The sequence below is a fragment of the Marmota monax genome, unplaced genomic scaffold (genome assembly GCF_021218885.2).
Source record: "Marmota monax isolate L192 unplaced genomic scaffold, Marmota_monax_Labrador192_F-V1.1 WCK01_AAM20220418_F8-fsc00002, whole genome shotgun sequence".
NCBI lineage: Eukaryota > Metazoa > Chordata > Mammalia > Rodentia > Sciuridae > Marmota > Marmota monax.
Genome location: NW_026693571.1, coordinates 17,368,583 through 17,393,285, shown reverse-complemented (window position 1 = coordinate 17,393,285; position 24,703 = coordinate 17,368,583). Strand labels below are relative to the sequence as shown.

Genomic DNA, 24,703 nt, shown 5'->3' with positions numbered 1-24,703 from the left:
AGCTACTGCTGTTAAAAATTTAATTGTAATATAAATCCAGAGGGAAATGTACAGAGAAGTTTAAATGTCTAAGATACCTGTTATTTTAGAGGTAAAACCTACACACTGTGGGGTATGAGGTGTTTGATAATGATGCCTAGGAATTCTTGTAGCTTCTTTGTACTGTACCCTGGGGTAGGATGGCCAGCATTATAGCTCAAAAGAAAACTTCACAGTTAGGCAAATATTACAAGCCAAGCCTAGGGTAACCAGGCAGATATACTGAACATGGTGACACATATTTGAGGCAGTTGACTTTTATACAGATTCATTAAATAGTATGCCTAAGGAAATCTAGAGAAAGTATGATAGCAGAGACAATAAGGAAGAAATGTCCAGTACAGACACAAGAAAACATGTGGTATGCAGAAGAGAAACCCAGAGAACACTTGAAGAACAAGACTAAACCAGAATGCAGAGAAGCCTGAGAGAGTTGGAATTGAGGGTTTTCCCTGCTAATTTAAAGAAAAACACAGAAATGTGAAAATCTGAATTTGTGTCCTTAGAATTATCCTTTGAATTTATATGTTTATATGAATTTATACATAAAACATCTCTATCATAAATGGTATATGGTTCTTTTTTCAGGGAATGGGTTTATTCTTTTTTTTTTTTTTTTTTTAGAAATTTTTAGGTCATATCCACAGGCTCTGATAAAAAGCCATTATAGGGATTGAACTAACTGACAACTTGAATCAAAATTTTTGTGAGTGGGCAGATTCACAAATACAAATTACTCACAATTAGAATGTACAATATAAAAATGCGATTTCTTTATTACAACCATAATAATTGTCCTTCTTCCAGAATCCCTATTTACACATTAACAAAAAACATTTCAGTGTCTTATATGATTTAAAGCTTAATCAAATCTAATGACTTTTTAATATTGTATTTAAAAGATAATCTGCCCAGTCATTCAAGAGCTTCCTTCTCTATCTGCTTTTCTTCCTAATGTGTATGGAGAAGGCATATGACTGGTTTTTACTTTATGAAAAAGGAATGTGGACACCATATGTTTTAGTCAGCTTTTTTTTTGCTGCTGTGACTAAAGGATCTGACCAGAACAACTATAGAGGAGGAAAAGTTGGAGGGCTCACGGTTTCAGAGGTCTTAGTTCATAGAAGGCTGGCTCCATTTCTCAGGGCTTGACATGAGGCTGAACATCATGGTGGAATGTGTGGCAGATGGAAGCAGCTCACATCATGGTGATCAAGAAGCAGAGAGAGAAACTCTACTCTCCAGATACAAAATATATATCCCATAGCCATGCCCCAATTCCCACCTCCGCCAACCACATCCTACCACTTCAATTAATCCCATCAGGGATTAATTCACTGATTGTGTTAAGACTGTTACAACCCAATCATTTATCCTCTGAACCTTCCTACATTGTCTCACATGTGAGCTTTTGGGGGACACCTCACATCCGAACCATAACACTATATCAATTTCATGATGTCAAAAATTTAACATAGTATCACTTCAACATTATAAATTGCTTTCCTGTAATATTAATTAAACTATCTTTGTACTTGTATTTTATAAACCTAATGCTTGCTTATCATTTAATTCTAAGGAAACATTCAGAGAATTACAGATCACTGAATAATATGGGGATCATTGATTTTTTTTGAGTGAAAACACTTTGAATTTCTTTACTCTTTAGCAAATATTTTGAAAAATTAAATACATGGTATACTTTAAAGCAATCTGTCATTTCAGATATTTGAGAAATAAAAATGTCTATTGTTAAAATAGTGAAGGTTATTCTCCTTAACATTGGCCTGTGGAATTTAAGGTTTTCATTTCCAGTTGTAGGTAGCAATGTAATTTTTGCCTACTTATGTTTTATTATGGATACATATATCCATATTACAGGATATATGTACCCATAATAATAAATATACTAATATAATGTTTTCAAGTTTTTTGATATCAGGTATACTGTTCTGTAAAAAGTTGCCTCTTAGCTATTAAACTCCCAAGAAGTTTTTTGGATTTGAAATCATATATCTGGTGATATTTACCCAAATTCAAGCAATCTGCTGAAGAGCGAAATGTCCCTAGAATCCCTTCTGTTCAGGTTGGAAGGAACTTGTGTGACTGTCTATGCTTTCTAGTCTTAAGACCATTCTTCTCCAGGGGAAAAATGAACACAAAGGAAAGACTTCATTCTGTTGTCATTCAGAATCTGTTTTTTTTTTTTTGTTTTGCAATTGGGATATTTTCCCTCCCTGATTCTACCTGCTTTAAATCTAACTTAAAAGTTTCTTCTTATTATCTTTATCTTTTTTGACTTTAGACTTTAGTTTCTCTGAAATGATTTTAGTTCCACTTTTTAAAAATTGTGTTTTTCATTAGGTGTACATCTCTCTTCTTGGAATTTCTACGTGCATTAAAAATCTGAGTTTATCAGAAAGTAAGATCCTTTGCAGCGAACTGATTTTGTTGGCCACATCATTTGTACATTTCTTTAAAACCTATCCACTAATCAATAATTAAAATTCCACAGTCAGGTGGATATTGACTCTTCATTCAAACACAAAGATCAGGCTAACACCCTTTGCCTGATTTCAACAAAGTTATAATCATTGTGCCTGAGAATATCAGGAAAAATTTATTCTTTTCTTTTTGTCATGAATCATGGGTATGATGTAGTTATTAGGAAAAAACTGAGTAGAGAGATACAAGAATCCATGTTTAATGCTCCTATAACAAGGGTCCACTTTATGCTTGAGTATGAATCTTATTTCTCCTCCTCCTCCTCCTCCTCCTCCTCCTCTTCCTCCTCCTTCTTCTTTTTCTTCCTCTTCTCCTTCTCCCCATTCCTAACTGTAAGAGAAGTAAGATTAATATTCTCCTCATCCTAGGCTGGGTTATTTGTCCTTTAGCTCATAGTTCAGAAGAATGGAGTCCAGACTGGGAACTGGTGCAGCAGATCTGAGTCATGGCTATCACAAGGCCACAATCTGGACGTGAATCCTGTCCACTGACAGGCACACCTTGAGCCCAGTCCCTGAATTTTCCTTTAAAAAGACTTTCGGGGAAAGGCAGCGGAGCACAACAGACACTAGTATGGCAATATGTAAATCAATGGATGTGTAACTGATGTGATTCTGCAATCTGTGTATGGGGTGAAGGTGGGAGTTCATAACCCACTTGAATCAAAGTGTGGAATATGATATGTCAAGAAATTTGTAATGTTTTGAACAACCCACAATAAAAAATTAAAAATATAAAAAAAAATAAAAAAATAAAAAGACTTTCGTTCTCCCTTTGAGACAATAGTCAGTTATTCTTCTCATTTGCTAGCAAATCATTAAGACTTATTTTTCCTGTCTATCAAAATCTTGTCCTCCTTATTTGGATAAGCACCAGGGATAAGGACCACACTTTTGGTATCACTCTGGGTACTATATTCCAGAGATAACTTTTATACTGTCTGTGATCTTTTTCAATGATGGTTCAAAAGAAGGTAATGTATATTCTAATTTTTCAAGCTGCTCTTTTTGAAATGGTCTAAAAATGCCTTATGTCCACAGAGTTTTAGATATTTATGCTGGATTTTTCCTTTTTGTAATTTTAGTTAATTAATTAATTTTGCGGACAAATTATGGGATACACAGTGTGCAATGGTTGAATAAAGCAGATTAACATATTCATTCCCTTACATACTTGCCTTTTATTCTAACTATGACTTTGTACCTTTCCTCTTACCCTAGACCTTGGTCAAGATCCATTTAAGATTCCTCAAGTGAGAAAATGCAGTTTTTGTCTTTCTACACTGAGTTTCTAAGTAGCAATTATTTATGGTCATAGTGTTATAGGAAAATTTTCATGTTCTTTCTATCGTTTAGTGTTTTCTAACTTTCCTGGAAAAAGAAAACCCAAACAAAAGACTGTCATATTTAAAAAGTCATTCAATTAATACAGCTTATTTATCGATGTTGTTTATCCTAATCACAGTGAGGCTATTAATCCCTTGCCAACTTTGTTGTGGTTTCTACTACTTTGTCTTTTCTCTTTTTAAGTCTGCTTCTTAAAAAAATAAATTTTATTGAATGTATTTAAGGTATACAACGTGTTATAAGATATAAATATATAGCAAAATGATACTATAATGGAAGAAATTAGCATGTACATTGTCTAAGTTATCCATTTCTCTTCCCCCCAGAGCAAGAATAGCTATGATGCAGTTTACAATCTATACATTTATCAAGAATACTGAATACAGTGGCACTATTATTAACTTATTTCTAAAGCCCAGAAACCTCATGAATTTCTCTTGTCTGAGAGGCCTTATCCTGGCTCAGTTCATTTATGCGGTTATTTGATAACCTGTCGTCATTGACATTTTTAAAATTGAACTAATCTCAATTTGAATTGGTTCTTTTCCTAAAGATAACCAGGAGATCTTCAAACAGATTTCCTCTGACATCCAAATAAATGTAGGGTCCAGTCTTCATTCACTTTGCTGTCTAATCTGCAACTCCTGCATCTTTGCATATTCAGTCTTTTTTTCTTGGTTGTTTTGGCATTTGGGCACATCTTAAGTTGCTAGAAATGTGCTAGCAAAGAGAGTCTAACAGTTTTTATTCTTCTTTTTTCCCTTGCATCTTTGTGATAGAGACAGCACTCTGCCATTTTCAACTAAGGGCCTTTGGAATTAAAAGCATAGTTCAGTGTTTCATTTGTGTTCTAGCTCAGGACCACATTTGGATAGTTACAGAGGCTCATGTGGCCTCATGATTTTCACAAAAAATTAATCTCTTTTGCATGAAAAAGTTGTGAATGGAGAAGTGACAGAGGCCTGCCAATCATGGAGATTCTGTCCAGTGGTCCAGGATTCTGACATTTTAGAGCTGTTCACGTCATGCTTGGAGTAGTCTGTTGAGACTTGGTTGTGTCTTTTTTCAGGACATAGACAAACTGTCACACATTCACACTGGCCAACACAGCAGTTATAGAGTATGTCCATGGTATGTATTTCATTTCAGGCACCTTGATCTGCCTTTACTCATATCATGAAGAGGTAAGTGTTGCTATTGTCATTTTTATAGATTAGGAGACTGAGGAGCATGTAGATTTTATGTGATCTAAGTCATATACATTCAGGGTGTTTGTAGGATTGGAATCAATGTTTTTCTGATTAAAAGCTTCTGTCCAAAGCCCCATGCAACACTGCTCTTTACAGTGAACACAATTAGGGCTAATGGTGAATGAGAAAAGCTGATGGAACTGGGGATGGCAAGGTAGATGAAGAAGACTTGTGGAAAAGCTGTCATTAGATATTTTAAGAATTAAAATGTGGAAAAGAAGTTGCATTTGTTTTTGTTTTTATGGTTCCAAAGGATCTAAAAGGATTACAGGGTGAACATTGCCAAGGCAGAGATAAAAGACCTTTTTAACTCCATGGTGTATGGGATCAGGTTGCTTTTGGAAGAAGTAAGATATCCTTCTCTAGAGGTCTTACATAACTGGCAAAGACAGAATAGAAAATATGCATTAGATGGGTGATGGGTTATCTTTGAAAATGTTTCAGCTTTGGAATATGTGTATAAATACGTTTTGAAGACTAGAAAAATTGACCTTGAAATTCATGCATTTTAATAGAATTTGTACTTTGGCTGTTTTCCTCCTGACAGTGAGAACAAACCACCAGCGTGGTCTTCCTCAGTATCCTGAGTGTTCAAAAGTGTGAACTTCTGAGATGTTTGCCGTGGTGGTTGTCTGTAGTTGGAGAAACCCATATGATTGTTCTTAAAAGAAATCTTGTTGCTCTGGTTTCATTAGTTACATGTCCAAGTCCAGTACCTATTGTAGCCACCAAGGGGAAAGAAACTATCTATCTGTGGTTGTGCCAAGAGACCAGTCTGGCTGCTCTTCACTGTCTTTGTGAGGTAGAGGCGCTCAGTCATACTGGCAAAGGCAGACGAGAGAATGTAGGCACCTGGGACTGCATCCAAACCTCAGGTAGGCAGTAGTGATGCAGCATGTTCCCTTTCAAAAACCAAATGCACTGGGGGAAGCACACAGTTTCAATATATCTCTATAGTAAGGATTTCCTGATTTGTATGCCGTCTTGTTTTCAGTTTAGGGTGTATAAATGCAGAAGTTGTGTGAATTGCATACCCCGCAATACAGAAGTGTAATAATGAGTGTGGCTTTGAAAGCCCCAATCATGTGGAACTGGAGAAGACAAAAGCAGAGCTTGGAGCAGCTGACCTTGACTCAACAGTGTTACAGCAATGCTGGGCTGAGTCACTGAATCCAAATGATTACTTAAAACACAATGATGATATCTCTTGCCCAGAAGCTATTGTGTTATCTCTCAGTCTCAACTAAAGACAAATAATGAAAGGCCAGGAAGCAGTTTCAGATCCAATACTTCAGGAATCTACTGTGGGGGTTCAGAAAGAGGTTATATTATGATGGCTGTGGGTAGTGACAGAGCCTTCTCAGAATCTGAAGGAAAGAATGGTGGCCTCATTCACTCCTTCCCAGAGTGAGGTGGATGTGAGTGTTGTCTGCTTTATATTCTTTTTTTTTCCCTTTTTAAATTATTATCTCGTTAATGTTTAATTTTTACCAAAGCACTTAGTGTACATGATTTTCAAAGTCAAATAATAAAAAGTTTTGCCTTATTTGCTCAACAGTCTATTTTTCACTCTCCAAGTACAATCATTTTCAACTCTTCAGCTCTTGATCCCAGTAATTACCTACACATTTCTGATAGAATGCATAGAATGCTATTCCATCATATTTTATGTTTTAGATATTACCTATTAACTATAGAAGATGTACTATAGTTTAGATGTGAGGTATCCCCCCAAAAGCTCACATTGAGACAGTGTAAGGTTTAGAGGTGAAGTGATTGGGTTATGAGAGCCTGGATATGCCTTTGGTGTCTATATTTTGTCCTAGTTAAATAGAACTCTCTTTCTCTGCTTCCTGGTGCCATGATGTCAGCTGCTTTCCTCTGCCACATCCTTCTGCCCTGATGTTCAGCCTCACCTTGAGCCCTGAGGAATGGAGCCAGCCTTCTATGGACTGAGACCTCTGAAACCATAACTCCGCAAATAAACTTTTCCTCTACTAATTGTTCTTGTCATGTCTTTTGGTTGCAATGGTGAAAAAACTAATTAAAGCGAGATGAGACTGCTCTTGTATCCCTCTTCTCTCTCCCTGTGTCTCTCTGTCCCTCTCTCTCTCTCTCTCTCTCTCTCTCACACACACACACACTCACACACACACGTTTTTCTAAAAATTTGCCACATAACTTTATGGTTAAATTTGTATTTAGGGTTTTGTTTATTTTGATCATGTAAATATTTACTGCCAAGTAAATTTCTTGTGTAAACTTTTATTTTTACCATGAATTCACTAACTTTTTTTTTTTTTTGGCTTGTTTTTTTCCAAATTCCTGGCTAAGATTTCATCTAATGGCTTTGTACTTTTTATTGTTTTTTATTTATTTTTTTACTATTAATATTTTTATTTATTTTTTATTGTTTTCTACACACCTTCCTTCCTGCTTAGGTATGGCCTTGGGCTCACTTTTGTTGTCAAAGAGGTCATCTCTTGTGTTCCATCTCTGACTTCCTGGATTTTATGTCTTGATCTTTTTAGACTAATTCTATGATTTGATGGATCACAATATCCAGCAATCTTCTAAAGAAAGGGAGGGGGATGAAGTCACAGAAACAAAATCTTTGGACAACCTGGATGTCTAAAAATGTTTTCATTCCATTGTGGCATTTGGTTGATATTGATTTAGATTGGAAAAAAGTTGTGATATTGATTTGGATTTGAAAAGTTGTTCTATTTTAGGAGAAAGATTCAAAATGATGAATCCTTGGTTCCTTGACAAAAATGTTCAGTGTAGTTTGGGAAAGAGCAGTCTGAAGGAAAATTTAGGTTCTCTCATCAGTAGCCTTCTGAGTATCATTAGGACAAAATAAACTTATTCTATTACTTGGAAATATTAGCTGGTGTGCTATTGTCTCACTGGGAAACAGTGTTGCCCATCCATTTGTAGGCAATCTTCAATTTGTTATTTGAAAGAAATAGGCTACATCATGCCATAGTCTTGTGCAACCTGAATGGGGACAGTTGCCCTCCATTTTGGAAGAGAAATGTCCAGGTAGAAAGATTATATGCTTTAGCTCAGAAATTCTTGATTCTCATTCTTCTGTAGATGGTCTATGTGGGTGCTTCAATTTCCTGAACTTGAGTGCTATTTTTATTTTTTTTACTTAAATAGTCTGAGATTTAGTGACCTAATACTAAGGAGGTAATATTAAAAATTTCTCATATGGTGGGTGTGACCTCCTAATCATCCTTAGTCATGCTGCCTCTCAAACTCCAATGACAGACACAGTTCAGAGGTAGGGGTGGAACTGGAATGGGTGTGCTGTCCTTGAAGGTTTGCAGCTGTGCCCCATGTGAAGGAAGCATGCTCTGTTAGCCTGCCAGGTGTGACCAGGCTGATGGCATGTGGCTTCAGGACTGGCCAGATACAGGATTCTGGGGATCCTGGCCAGTGCAATCATTCACTGAGAGATCAACTTCACTCATGCTATTTCAGATGGATCTTGATAGTAAATAAGGGCACTAAATACTTTGCAAAGAACTGAGACAGATGGGCCAAGAAAGATTTATTAAATTACAACTCTCCTTGAAGGACCCAGCATAATGTGTTTTTTTTTTTGGGGGGGGGGGTGTTTTGTTTTTTTGTTCCTTTGTTTGTTTTAGTTAACTATATGGATCAATAAGAGTTTTCTTTAAAATTTCGATGGATCCAGGTTTTCATCTTTTAGTTTTGTCTAAGAAGTAAATTACATTTTCAGTAGCTTATACAAACAATTGCTTTTCATTAAACTTAACTTTTTGGCTTTGAAAATTTTATGAAAAGAAAAAAACCCAAACCCTCAACTTTTTACTTTGCAAAGAAATCTGCCTTGTTTCTCTCAGGACATGAAAGGCTTTGACTAATGAAATACCCATTTCTGGCTTGCTTTAAATGGAGAGGGACGTTTTCATTCTTTCTCCTACTCTTGATTTAATGTACATGGGGTTCTCTAAATACCTTGCTCATGATCAGTGCTTTGTCTTAGACAAATGTACGTTGAAGCAGCTGTAGTGGGAAGCCCATACCAACAGACACAGTCTTCTGAATCTCAATCCTCTTTGGTCCTGGTAGTTGCTGAACAGTAGCCTCTCAACACTGCTCTGGATGCATTACAGACCCAGGCTTCACCAGACCCTGAACATGAGAAAGTCCTCTTTAGCAAAGAGCAACTTATAATCTTCTGTGAAAAACATGAAAACTATCCCTCTTGGATCACACTGTGCTGAAGTCCCTGGATAATTCCCCTTCTGTCCCTTTGCACCACTGTAATTCTCCTGAATACTATGCATACTTTGATTGAGGACATTGTTCCAACTAGATGTCTCAGGAAACATTTAAAAGAATAATTAGCATCATGTCCAGCACTTACGGTTTTAAATATTTGACAACTTGCTGTTAGCCAATCTCACAATTTTTTCCATACCAACCTTATAACGATTTCTCTTATATCTAGCCTTAAATACAGTGTTTTTCACTAGTACTTGCATTTGATTTTCTTGGCTTTAATAATTTGAAGAAGGCCTCTTGGGGAGCATTTCCAAGCTTCTTTAGTCCTTAGCATCTTTTCTGCTTTGAGATGCTCTGCTCAACAGCCACCCTTGCAAGTCTCTTGGGTAGAGCTCAGAGGTAATGTGGTGGTCACCTAAGAGACTGTCTATGAATCATTGCAAAATTACTAGCCCTCATTAACTGAACAATTTAAAATTTGCTTTCATTCAAGCACTACTTCATCTATATTGGTATTTTCCAGACATCTGTATCTGTCAAGTCCAGGTACATTTCCTCAGCACTTCACTTGCTAGAGAGATGGGGAGAGAGAAAGCAGCATGAATAAACAGTTAAAGAATTGTCGGGAAATCTTGATGGATACACTGACAATATGATTTGTGGTTTTCCTCTAGTTCTGATTGTGGTTCTGAATTCTTTGAAGATTAAGGAGAAATTTCTGTATTTGACAACTGAACTAACAGCTCGAGTAGGGGAAAACATGCTGTTGAAACCTGTCAATGAATGTTGCTAACGTACGTTGCATTTTTAGACAGGGAGCAAAAGAAACCTAGCAAGTCCTTGGAAAGACGTGCAAGCTGGCTGACAGGTGTGACAATTCAGCACAACAAGTTAAAGCTCTACTGAGCAGTGGTTGTGTCCGGTGAGACTTGATTGGTCACAGATGACAATTCCGGCTCACTGAGCTGTTTCTTCAGTGTCTGCAATTAATATCAAATGTCAAGTAAGGCTGACTTCCAACAATAAGGTCAGAAATATACTCAGTTAAAACAGCATAAGATTTTAGGTTTCTCTAAGCCAATTGAGTTGTCCAGATAAATCCTCAGGAAAAACACCTTCATGTCACCACTCTTGGATGAATTACATAGAAGAGTTTCAAGGGCTTTCCTGCAGCAAGGTTTGTAGTACAACAGAATGATCCTTGTCACTCGTATGTATTTATCACTCAAAATAGTAGGAACAGCCTCTTTCAGCCAAAGACATTGGATGTTTTAAGATTCTCTAAGAAGATTTTGAGAACAGAACCTCAGAAAGCACACAATCATGGAGCTAATAATGGTTTCAATCATAAGGAAAGGTGGCTTACATATTTTTGGAGTGGATAGAGAAGAGAGGTTCTTTGAATTTTTAGTAACTATGTGTACACTTTGCAGTATAATTTACTCTAAATGTGCACATGTGTGTGCACATATACATATATACTTTTTGGTTTTTATGTCTATGAGAGTCAAGGGTCTTATAGTCATCAGTAATAAGAAAAAATATATATTTATTTTCTAAAAATATTTTTATAGGATATTGCTAAAAAATTTTAAAGGAGACTAATATGGAAATATGAATAACAATTTGTATTGAAGATGTAGTTGGTTTCCTACCTTTTATCTCTAACAAAGTGTTCTTTGCAAGCCCTAAAGTATAGATGTGCTCTTGCTTAAATGGTCAGAATTATTTTGGTGGTTTGTCAAAGTTGGTAACAAAGTTGCATTTATCATCATGTTGTGCTTTAAAAGAAACCAATAAAATTTGAATTAAGTATTCACTTTCTTGTTGTCTAAAAGCTGAATTTATGAATTCTATATCCATGACTATTTATGTATTTATTCAACAAAAATTCCACAAAGATACAAAGTTGCTTAAAACGAGACTATGAATAATAAAAATGATAGTATAGAAATATACAGTTAAGATTAAGTAATTTTAAATAAAGGGAAAACAGTTTGTAGGGAATGATTCAACATGCACACTGAAGTCTGAATCTGAACTTGATCTTGATCATTCTGAGAATGAAGATCTGCACTATGATCGTCTTCATCAGACTGGAGATTGTGTGTGACCAAGATATGCCTGTTTCATGCATTCCTTTGTGGTTGGAGGAGAACTCAATAAACCTTATATGCTCAAAGAGATAGTGAGAGTGAGATTAGTTTTAAAATTAAGTTTGCATGACACCAATGTCAGCAATTAAAAAATAAAAAAAAGATTTAGTCTATTTTCTTTATTTTTATCTGCACAAGGCCAAGTCACCTGCTTGATTCATTCTCTTAATGGAATGGTTTTGTTTTCTGTGGATCCATTCTGTGGTGCTTTCACCATTCATAGACTAATGAAAAGGCACAGTCCATAGGGCATCCTGTTTTTGTCCCCAGGCCATTTGTTCTTTTGGCATGTCAGCACAATTGGTTGAAACTCTCACCATTATGAGAAAGTCATCCACTAAGGGCTAAGTCTTAAAGCCAGTTCTCCCAACAGTGGCATTTAGAAAAGGCAGGGCTTTAAGTAGATGCTGATGCTAAGAGTTCAAGTCTACTGCTGGTTATTTAGCTATCTTCTCCTCTATAGCCTACATAGGCACTATTGTGTACACATGGGCTACAGAGGACAGTGACAGTGATTCTCTCTTTCTACTGCTTGACTTTCATGTAGTGAACAAGGGATTTTATTCTTTTTTCCACCAACGGTGTGATCATGAGTTTCTTTCTTATTAAGAAGAAGTTAAAGCCAGATGCTATATAAATTATAATCACTTCTAGTCGAGGACAAAAGTACCTTTTTTCATGAATTAAATAGGAATAAAAGCAACAAAAGAAAAAAAAAGACAAGAAAAATTCACAATTATGAGTATTATAGGAAATAGGTAAGAACTGTGTAGTCAAAAGCTTTGGAGAGTCTCATCTGCTGGTATGGCCCTGCGCTACTCCTTGAAGGAGGGGTACTTGGTGAGCAATGAGCAACAGGTAGGATTCAGGAAGTTAAAGTAGAAGAAGAAAAACATTCATGTTGTGCTGCATAAGGAAATGTAACTCATGGAAATGTAACTCATGGAGAAGCTGGCTATGAGGAAGAACTTGTTCTTCTCCTACTAGAAGCCTTTTCTCATTCGAAGAATGCCTTGATCTTTAGGAACACGTATTTCCCTAGATTACCAATTCCAAGAGGCAGACCATCTTGAAAGGAGGATTTTTAAATACAATTTTGTAATCCTTCAAGTATAAAGTATTCTCTCAAAAACTGTTTTGCTTAATGACCCTGAATTTAAGTGCATACTGCAGTTTTTGCATCTGTGGGAGCTCTGATGATCACTTCTGCTGGGATTGAATTTTATAAAATGGTCGTTAAGTGAGAATAAGAAGGCTCCTGAGACTAAGGTTAACATGAACAGTGTGGTGTTGCTTCATTCTGGATTTTGTTCTCTTCACATGTATAAATGTTTGTAAATAAGTTGAAGAATGGTATTTATATATGGTCTGTGATATATCTATTTCACTCAACCACATGATAAGGACACTTTTTTCTCCCTAGAGCAGACATAGATCCCTATTTGTTGAAAGTTTTTATTGAAGTATAACATATACATAAAAATTGCATCAATCACTAATATCCACTTTGATGCATTTTATAAAGTGAACATACCTATGTAACGAGCAGAAAGAAATAGAAAACTACCAGCATCTCTGAAATTCCTCTTGTGTCCCCTCTTCCATTTATTAACTGACCACCCTCACAGCAAAGGTAGCTACTGTCCTGCCATCTAACACCGTAGATTGACTTTTCCTTTTGACCTTTATCCAAAATGGAATCATGTGGTATCTTGTATCTGGTGTAATTTTGTGGTTTCATATTATGTTTGTGAGATTCACCCATATTCTTGCATGAAGTTGTAACTTCTATTCAACAAAATTTAACATTTAAAAAACAAACAAACAAAAAAACCCCCACAGAATGGGAGGATATATTTTTAATGCGTATACTTGATACATGAATCATATTTAGAGTATAAAAAGTACTCTTAAAATTAAAAAGAAAAAGACAACCTCATAGAAAATTAGGCAAAAAGGCCTGAAGAGGTCTTTCACAGTAGATGACATCCAAATACATTTCTGTACATGAAAAGTGTTACAATTCATTAGTCATTATGGAGACAAGAAAGCAAACCACATGTGATTCCACTACAAATGCTGGAATAATTAAAAAGGATATGAAATAACAAGTATTGATATAGATCTGGAATTACTGGAACTCATATAAATTGCTGATGGGATAGTGATTTTGAATGTTTTGCCAAACAGTTAGGGAATGTCTGCTGGTTTGAGTCCCTGAGATGTAAGAGGGCAATACAGGAATAGATATACAGGATATTTATTGTGGGTGTGGGGAAAAAGCATGAGTGGGCAAGGAGAGCCTTCATAGCATAGTGCTGGTCTGGTGGCTGTTAAAGGAGGGGAGGAAGAAGGAGAAGTGGGTAAGAAGAGTCTCAGTCTGTAGCACAGTTCCAAGAAACGTTTAGCCAGGAAGTTTGAGTCCTTGAACCAAAGTTGCCAATTAGATGAACACCATGTCCCACAGGAATGGGCTTGCTCTTGTACCCACTTTGTGCTCAGTCATTGGCTGGGAGCAATTTGAAGACAGTTTGGCCTCGGTGCAGTCCCAGTGATGAATCCAGAAAGCCAGCATCTGGGACAGCAATGAACTGTACTTCCCAGAGCCTCATATCTGAGCAGCCCATTTCCATGACTTGCCATAGGAAGCATCGACCAAATCTGAGCACACATTCCCTGTGATCCAGTGATCCCCCCTCTAGGAGTACACCCACAGAAATGTGTACATATATTCATCAAAACACATGTCTACATATGTTCACAACAGTGCTGTTTGTAATATCCTATACCAAGAAACCATCCAGATGCTCACCAACAGTAGAGTGGATAATAAATTATGACGTAGCCACACAGTGAATTCTTATACAGCAGATTGAAGCTATTTATTCTAAAAAAATTTGACATAGTTTTTAATAGTATAGGTATATTATAGCTTATTTAACTATTTATTTATTGGTGAGCATTTGGCAATGTTTTATTTTTCTCCTGTTACAGATAATCATGTAGTCTCATTTTCAATTTCTTTTCCCTTTATGACTCCTGGGTTTCTTGTCTTTCTTGGAAAACATTCTACTTCCAGTTATAGTCCCCCCCGACAATTTTCTTAGTGTTTTTTGAGTTTTGTTTTTTTACCTTTAGAAAAAGCATCCCAAAATTTATTTTAATATTTGTGGTGAGGTATCTAATTTTTTTGATATAGATACGATTTTCCAATATCATCAGCTAAATAATCCATTCTTTTCCTACTAATTTGAAATGATGCTTTTATCACATACAAAATATCCATATATATTGGGATCTGTTTTTGAGCTGAGTTCTTTTTGTTGAATCTGTCTGTTAATTTTGGCATCAGAATTATGCACCTATTACTTATAGGTGCATAATTCTGATGCCAAAATTAACAGACAGATTTTTAAATCTGGTTTTCTATTTCCTCCCTAACACTGATTTTTAAATCTCTTTTGGTATCATAGGGAAAAACCTTTAATTCTTTTTTTTTATGGTATTCAAGTCTTTTCAATGACGGTTACTTTCCAGATAAGACACATTTGTTTAGACCATCTCCTTAGGCCATCTGATTCATTCATTAAAGTATTATGGTTTTCTTCTTATAAATCTGCACCTTTTCTTCTAGGTAGATGTTTTATAAATTTTGCTGCTATTATTGATGCTATTTGTTTTTCTAATTGGGTATTCTTGGTACTAAAAGAAGCTTTGGTTTTTAACATCAGTTTGGCTTTCTAATATTTCTAATTGCTTCTAGTTGATCTACCACCTTTTGAATGTTCCCTCTAGCACTTGGCAGTATATGACGGTTTCAGTTCTGATCCAACCTCCAAGACAGCCCACATGTCTGCTCTTCTAGGACCTGCATCCTGTGTGCAAAGGCAATTGTGGCATAATGGGAAGAGTGCTGAACGGGGACTAAGAGGACACAGGTGGGGCCCTGCTTTGTGCTTTCTGTATGATATTAGCCAGGATTGAATAAAGCTGTTTGTGTCAGAAAACCACAAAAATAAAAGTGGCATAAGTACATAAGACCTTATTTTTGTTATGAAATCACCTGAAAATGGGGGTCATGGGCTGGTAAAGTAGTTAATGAAATTGTCCCTGACAGCCCTAGGACAAGAGTCTCATCCTTATGTTCTAAGAAGTTATCTGTGTGCCAGTGATTATGTCTGATTCCAAGCCAGTGGTATGAAGAACTGAGATAGCCCACTACGGACTTTTGTTTAAAGCCAATTCTTTAGAATCATTCACAATCCTTTCAGTTGCAGACCTTGGGATGAACCTTCTCTCATCGCCTTGCCTCGTAGTAAGAGTCTGTGTAAGTACTTGCTAGTTAGTACCATGACCACTAAAATCAAGGTGTTTGTTACTTAGGAAAAATGGATGGAGGAGGTATCTAGCAGGCTCTGTTGAATCACTAAATACTTATATAAATGTATGCTAATTCAACTTTTTTTCATAAAGAAAAGCACGTTTTTTTCATTATAAAACATACTTCCATTAAAAACCATTCACACAAAGCAGGAAATTTGAAGACAGAGATAAACAGTGTACTGAAATTTTACCATTTGACGATAAATTATAATCACCATTTCAGTGAATATTTTCATACTCTTTGTACTTATGTCATATAATTTTCTAGAAATGGCATTGTTTCATGCATTCCTTTTTTTTAAAAAAAAAAAACTGGTCCTTTGTTTCTGCATGTAGGTAGCTCCCTCCCTTCCTCAGCCTGACACACTGCCTCCTTTATGCAGGATGGGCTAACTCTTCACATTTTCATTAATGCTAGTTCCTTTTCTTCCTCCACATGTCTGGCTCTGTCACTTCTGCAGTGCAGCCATCTTCCTCACTTCTGTGGTATGGCTTTCTCCCTGTCTTCTGTACTGTGGCAACTCCTGACTGTCTCAGTGTGATCAGCTAGCTGCTTCACTGCCTCTGGAGCTAGTTTCCTGCTTCCTTCAAGTCTGTGCTCAAATGTCAGTGACCACTCCCTGTATAATTGTACATTTATTTTTATATTTTGTTTTAATTTTCTCCATGGACTGTATAACCTTCTAAGTTATATAATTTTGCTATTTTTCTGGTTTTCTATTTCCTCCCTAAGACAGTGGAAATTCCATGAAAGGGAAATCTTGGTCTTCCCTGCCCACTGTTTATCCAGTGCCTGGTACAGGGCCTAGTGTATAGCAGGTACTCAGCGACTCACTGCACTTCAAAACACCTGAGTCCATCAATGATCGTGAGGATTAAATGAAGTAACACGGACGACACTTAGCAAGCAAAGGGACAGTCAGCGGAGGCTCAAACGAGGACTGTTTTTGCTGCTGTGGCTTTTATTTAGACTTCTATGTCCCTCCCAGAGCGCTAACCACCACACCTCTGGGCTGTTTATTCCCATGTCTACCTCATCCACTATTTCCATGAAGGCTCCGAAGGTAAAAATTGTTTTTAAATCACTAGCATTGATGACAGCCTAATATACAATAGGTGCTCTACAAATTTGAATTAACTTGAATCATTTCTGACTATTCCTAAAACTTCAGACTGCCATACTTTCGAATTTTCAAATGTTTTCCTCCTCGCCCTGTACTGAAATATTTATGAAGCTATTTGGTACTCAGAGGAAATCAGGTCTTAGCACAGCTGAGTCTATCTTCTCTCCAGTCAGTGGCTTTGTTGAAAGCTCATTTTAATAAATTCGCCAGAGAGGCATTTTTGAATAGGAAGAGTCGTGGAGCTTTGTGAAACGTCCAGGTGGAATAAGCATTAGATGCTTTTGTTATTTCTGCCACTTTGGTTAATGAAGCTGTTCCCTTTATAATATAATTAGAGCATGAACAATTCTCTCACCAAATATAAAATGACACACATAGGATCTTGTTACTCAAGTGTCCCTCGGAAGAGTCACAGGAAATCATTCAAACACACAACTTGACCTACTAGGATAAATCCAGCCAATTAAGAAAGTGGTAAGTAATTCCAGGAGAGAAATTTTAATTCTTATTAAAGATGCTCAATGTTACCTTTGTATCAAGTTGCCTGTTATTATTTGTTTTAAGGTTCCACGGAGGCCATTATATAAACATGTTTCTTTTTGTGTCCAGGCAAGGCATTTTTATGAGTGTGCTAATGTTTGTGTTTCTCAATACAAAGTTAGAATTTAAGGAGGAAAAAAGCATGACTCTAGTGATCTTGAGATTAATGACAAAATTAGTATTAAGTTCAGTGCTCTAACTCCTGATTGTGCAAGATAAGTCAGAGAAAAACATGTCATGCCCAAGAGAAGCAATTCAGCTCTTCTTCAGGGTCTATTAGGTCAGATATCCTTCTACAAGACAAGGGATTCTTTGTTCTCCATTGTAGAAGGTGGTATTATATAAATTGTGTCCACACCACAACACTGGATTGCTTCACATTTGTATGTCCTGACTTTTCCTTCCATCTCTCCATCCCATTCCACACATTTTCTGGAATAAGATTTTTTTTTTTCGCTTTAGGACTTCATAAAGTATGTTCATTTTTCTTGGCTAAAAATTTCTACACACAGTCAAGAAAGTGAACTCAACCAAACTGAAACATCTTGAGGTTTAATTGAATTGCACTGATTTCCTTCATCAACTTGAATGGCTTGAGATCTGCATTGATCATCTGTGACTGTGTGGTTGATGTATAATGACTTAAAAAAAAAAAAAAAACTAAGCAACTCACATATCTGATTTTGGCAGAGATATACCTTACATTTTTAGACGCCTTCTACTTACTAACGTAGGATGAACACTTTGCTTTGAGTCATGTTTAAATTTGTAAAATGTGTGATATTTTAAGTTTGCCAGACTTTGACATGGTCCTTCATGCTGTTTGCAAGAAGAGGTCAATATCTAGTGTCATTTCTTTTCAAATACTTTCTCCCCTTTCACTCAAAGATGCCAGATACCTTTGGGAAGTAGTGAGCTTAGTTGAAAGGGCCTGAGTGTTAGTTTTTGAGAGAATCAGATTCATACCTCCACTGTCATTTATTAGCTCTGTGGCCTTTGGCCACCTCTTAATATATCTGAGTCTTATAAAACACAGCCAATAATACTTACTTTATAGGATGACTAAACAGGAGAAAAATCAACATTTACATTGCTTGGTTTTTTATCTAAGTTAGGGTTTGAAGAAGTAGTGCTCTTACTTTCTTTACTGCATTGTTTTGTAAAATTATTGTAAAATTATTGGCTTGGGGAAATTCCAGTAGATGGTGTTTTAGTTAAATTAAAGGAAAAGCATATCATAATTTACAGCAGGCTTTATAGAGAAAATAATAATTTTAGAGCTATGTTGATTATTATGATTATTAGTAATAGTAATTGTAGTCCCTGAATAAAGGCTATTTAACACACACATGATGATTTTGCATTTTCATAGATCAATGTCACTTTCAGGGTCATTCACAATAGCTTGTCACATATGGAAAAGTCATTCCTATATATTTCATCAAATAAAAACTTTGATCTATTAGTTTGGGAGAGCAGGAAAAAAAGAGGGCAAAGATGTGTTTGAGAGTCACGTAGAAACGAACAAAATGTGGGTGACTTAGAATGCCTGAAGAGTGATTAAATTGTTTTAAAGGTCGGTGAGTAGGTGGATAGTTTGACTCTATCAAAACTAGAGTCAATGCGAAGCTCATTGTGCAAAGGAATAAAATGGCAGGGGCAAGAGTGGTAAAAGAAGCCAGTGATTTTAGACTTAGTAAGTAAGGCTGTAGAAGGGTAAACCGACTGAAGACTCCATTTGCTTATCAACAGGCCAGCTGAGAGAAAATACCTGGACACAGAAAAGATACTTTGGGTCATTCTGCTAACTTGAAAGTAAAAACCTTGCATACACATAATGCTGACAATAATGAACTTTAATTAAGCCTGCATGGTGTGTGTGTGTGTGTGTGTGTGTGTGTTATTTTTTCCCCCTGAGTAATTTTTCAGTGGCATCACCAAGTTTTTATTTTATTTTATTGCCTGTGGTCTAATTGCCCCGACTTATTTCAGCAGTGGTGTTATTGATGCAGTGGTAATAGTTTGTAAAAGCTCTTACCTATGTCATGACCTCATTGGCATTTAATTCAAACACAGAAGCCAGAAGAGAAGAAAATTCCTGTTTTATAGACAAACTGCCAGAAATTCTAAGGTATTAAGTATTCAACACAGTAACTGATATTTTGACTTTTGTAGTCTGAAAGAATCAAGTGTGTCCAATGTTTTCATTAAAATGATGTGGTAAGACTTGCTGAAGCTTCCTGTCTGGCTGTGTTCAGTTGCAAGTATGTTAACAAATGGCTAAGGGGTGCCAAGGTGAGGTGGGGACCTGGTGGAGGTTTCAGGGGTTAGAGAAGCTTCTTCTTCTCAAAGGGACACTGATTCAGCAAGTGTGGCCGGACAGAAGGGAGAAGAACAAAAAAGTTGCATCCTGGAAGAGATGCAAAGGACCTGTTGAGAGGGCATTCTTAGGAAATGGGGTTGCAGAAATCCAATTAAGGAACCGGAACCTGCCTGCTGAAGTGGTCTAGGAGGGCTGAGGGCTACGGAGACAAAGTGCGAATCCTTGCCGTGGCTCTTGTGCTTCTAGTACATTGGCATGGACAGATCATGCTTTTTGAAAGACCCTGGGAGGAGTGATCAGACTCACCAAATGGATCCCAGCAATGGCTGTGGGCATGCGACCAACAAGCCTCACTACATGACCTGGGTCTAGTTGCTCTAAAAGGAGGGGTTTAATTGTATGATGGTTAAAGATCTACCCAGGCATTTTTATTATCATTGTTAATATTAATTAACTTACAATTTTAACTCTTATCTTTATATTCATCTCATGTGTGTGTGTTTGTGTGTGTGTGTGTGTGTGTGTGTGAGAGAGAGAGAGAGAGAAATTTCCTCTGAGGTACAGATTTACATAGATTTCTTTCTGGATAGTTCATGAATATTTTCAAATGAATATGTCTAGCTGGATTAATCACATTTCTTTCATGACATTGTCTCCTTCTCATGTTCCTGATCACAGGAAACAGCAACACTAGATGGTGTAGGTGGATTGATACCCACCCCTCCAGACCAGAAAATTATAGTCACCCTAGATCCTTCCCTCCATAAAGTCCCTAAATGAATCTTGGATCCAGACTGACCTCTCTATTTCTGTTGTGTTGTTCAGATTTATCTCTCTAGTAAGAAATTTTGACTGTATCAAATATCATCATGCATGCTGTTGCCAGAATGATTTCTCACACAAAATTCTTCACTCATTGGTTGGTTTTGTTTGTTCGTTTGATGTGTCTATTAACCCCAGTTCAGCATGAGATGCTACAGAGAGGACTGAGTCACACAGAACCCCAGGGCACACACATTGTGGCATCACCTGGTTCTCAAGGTCCTTTCATAGGTTCCTATGCGAGCAAGGAGGAAAATTTAAATGCTTCTGAGGTCATCAAGGCTGGTGCTCTCTGTTTCTCAGCCTCACTTTGAGCCACTGGCCACCTGACCCTCTCCCTAGCCACACAGGCCTCCTTGCAGCATGTTAGACTTGCTGAGTAATTTCCTGCCTGGGGGCCCTGGTATGTGTTGCTTGCTGGGGTAGACTCTGGTCCTCTCCACCGGCCCTGGTGCACATGCACATTCCTGGGAATGCCTTAGTATTTGTTCATTGTGGTTGTTCTAGGATCCCCCTTTTTTTCAGGATGCTTAATTTGGTTTGTTCATAGATAATCATTAATGTGAAATTTGGTCAATGTCTACCTTCCCTACTTCCTTGTTAGATAAAGATGATGTCAATTTTGATTATCCTGGCAATTTTGGACCAGTACTATGTACCCAGTAGGCACTTAATGAATATGAATGGAGTGAATGCTGTCTATATTCTGATACTTTGCATGACTTTCCTTTTCTTCTCTCTTCAGAAATCATTTTAAACAGACTATCCTTTACCTGGAATGAATCTACAAGGAGCAACTGTGTGTGGGGAGGCAGCTGTTTTCATAGTTAGCCAAGTTTTAATTTTGGGGGGATTTTTTTTTTCACATGCAATCCTGTTTTCCTTACCATATTTTATTCTTAGATGTATACTGTCATTATCTCATTTTATAATCTGTGCAGAAAGGGAAAAAATTCTTTCCTTTATTTACTTGTAACCCTGTTAGCATTATTTTCTCCTTAAAATAAAAAAAAAACAACTTGACTAAGTAATAAGAAAGAATTATCATAAAAATTGGTGTTTGCAAGGTGCATACAGGTTGCTGAGCCTAGGCCAATTTGGCTCCAGCATGAGGGTGGCAGATTTGTTTCCCTTCTCTTTGCATCTGTGGTAGTGGCTCCTGGAGACCCGTGTTTGAAGGATTCTGAGGGTGAGACCAGTTTCAGTGGAAAGTGTGCCAAATTCATTCAACACATATTTATTGTGTGCTATATAATTAGCATGGCTGGTCAGAGATGTGGGAGGAGAGAGTCAGCACCCCTGCCAGCCCTTCTCTGCCACATGAAGGATTAACATTGTTATAATTTCAGCCTCCCATATAACATCATCCTTTTCCATTGTTTTTTTTTTTTTTTGCTTCCTCTTTTGACAGATGTATTTTGCCCCCATCTATTTTGTACTGACAGGCTAGAGCCCCATTAAATAATCTGGCTTTTAATTCTGAGCTGTGGGGGAGACATCTAGCTGTCTATGAATCGCAGGCTATGTTCTGCTCAGAGTTACTCTATGATGTGTAGACCAGTGGTTTTCAGACAATGCCTAAATCTGAATTACTCCAGTTTGTAAAGCAGTCATTTGCCACAAGTGATTCCATTTTGGGTTTAAGGGCTGAGGTGAAATGACTCCATACCTTGTGTGTTTAAATGACCAATCACCAACTGCCTTGCACAACCGTAAGGCACAAACTGATAAATAAATTGTACTAATAAAAATGACCACCTGCGTACTTATCAAATTAATTAGAAGCACATGGATGCATGGCTATATCCAACTCTCATAGAAAAAAACAGGCCCAAGAATTTATTGAACACACCAGACCACTGAATGTGTTCAATGACCTCCCTCATGGCCCATAAAAGGAGGTGCAGTCCAAGACTGGGTATGGCCACCCTTTGACCCCTTCACTTGATCACTTGTCATGAGCTTTGCCCAAGAAAATCACCACAGTGATAAACTTCTGAATAGCTGTCCTTGGGCTCCTGTGAAGCATGGTTTCTCCTGCCTGTGACAACCACATAAGGCCCACTCCAAGTTGACATCACAAGCCGACTGCTTCAATAAGACACTTTGAAACCACCTTCCACTTTGACCTAGAGTAAGTTCCTGCTGTCACTTCTTTGGTTGGTTCATAAAATCTCATCTGACCACCCACAGTGACTCTTGGCATTTGTATCTGCTCTCTGCCTTTGCTTTCATTTCAGCCTCCTGAACCCCTGTGGCAGCCTTAGCCCTTTTTCTAGCCTTCCTGTGTTAAGTGCGATGTGTGATTTGGGGGTGTTACAGATATTAGAAATTAAGATTAAAGCAAAAAAGAACTTGTGATTTCCTGGCTCATGACTACAAGGTGACTGACAAATTTTCAGTGAACTGATACTGAGGAAAGTGATGTAGCCTGTGAATTTGTTATTCAATACCTTCTAACTTTGTGGAAAGAAACAAATGTGTTTGCTCTATATTAATGACATAGCTAGCTCACCACACTCTCCAATATTTCCCCTTCTTTTTTAACAGGATGACAAATAAGTGGCCATTGAGTGGGGAATTTTCTAAATTTTCCCCTTTGTTATTTTTAGTTCTTCTTGCTGGAAAGTAGACAAGATATCTGGAACTTCAGGAACCATCTTATGACTTTGAGACAGGACGGGATGCACTTGGTATAGTATCGAACTTAGTTGTGTTACCCTTCAAGCCCTGAACTGCTTACTTTTGTATTTCATTTTGTATGAAAGAATAGCACTTGATATGTTCAAGCTACTGTCATCTGGTTTCTATTATTGGTAGCTAGATGTAATTCCTAGCTTATTCAGCTCTGGCTTTTGGAAATTTTATTATAAGCTAATTCAGTTGAGCTCTCTTTCCACCCAGGAAGGACTCTTACATCTGTGTTACTGTAAGCTTGGGAGCTCCATGAGAAGAGGGAATGTGACTATTCTGTTCACTCATGTTTCCTCAGTGCCTAGCACACTGCCTGACACTTGGCAGATGGCTCAGTAAATACTTGATGTGTGAATGAATGAATAATACAGCATACTTTCTTCAAATGGAGGTCATAAAATATCCAACAGAATCAGCAACTATACAATTATTGGGCAGCCAATGTTTCAATGATTAACTGAAGATTCTGCTTACCTGAGAGCCTGTATATGATTACAAATCTGCATGAAATAAGAAAAAATAATATTTTTCAATAGTTTGATGTGTGATATTCATAAGCAATTTCATTAATATAAACTTTAGCTGTAGTAATAATGCTTCTTTACTATGTCTTAGTTTGAGAACACTTTTCACATCAACTCATTGATACCTGACAGCTTGGTGGTGGGATAGTAGGAACTTTTATCTCCATTTGCTGGATAAAAATAAACCTCAGAAAGGTGCAGTATTTACTCTTTCTCACTCACATCTGGCAATGGGATAAACCACAACTTGACTGAAAATATTCTGATCTCATTTCACTCTGAGATTCACATAAGTAGTTTAGGTGTTTTGTTTAACTCTAAAATGACCCTGTGATAGTCTCTGGAGATACAGTAAAGCATCTAATAAATCTCTTGTCTTAACTTATTTTTCATACTATTCACAGTGAAGAAGACAAAAAAAATGTTAAAATAAGTTTTGGTTATTATCGAAAGCATTTTTTGAAAACAAATGAAAATAGAAGCTATCTGTTGTAGGTAGGTATCATCCATTTCTTCATTTATTCATCTTTATTGGTGAGCAATGTACAAAGAAAAATTGTAAATAATCAAGGTGTATAACATGATTTTTTTCCTTTGTGTGTGTGTGTGTGATCCTGCTAATCAAACCCAGGACCTCACACCACTTAATTCTACTCAGCACTCAACTATTGAGCAATATCCCAGGTTCTTTCTAAAAAAAGTGAATTTGAGACAGGGTCTCACTAAGTTGCCCAGGT

The 24,703-nt window shown here is 36.9% G+C and overlaps 1 long non-coding RNA gene across 1 annotated transcript in view; it reads left to right on the top strand.

Annotated features, from left to right (window-relative positions):
• LOC124102582 (uncharacterized) overlaps positions 1 to 24,125 on the top strand; it is a 28,761-nt gene extending 4,636 nt beyond the window's left edge. The window contains exons 3-4 of the long non-coding RNA XR_006854915.2: positions 15,352 to 15,494; positions 23,361 to 24,125. This is a non-coding gene — a long non-coding RNA (uncharacterized LOC124102582). The remainder of the gene's footprint in view (positions 1 to 15,351; positions 15,495 to 23,360) is intronic.
• The last annotated feature ends 578 nt before the right edge of the window (positions 24,126 to 24,703 follow it).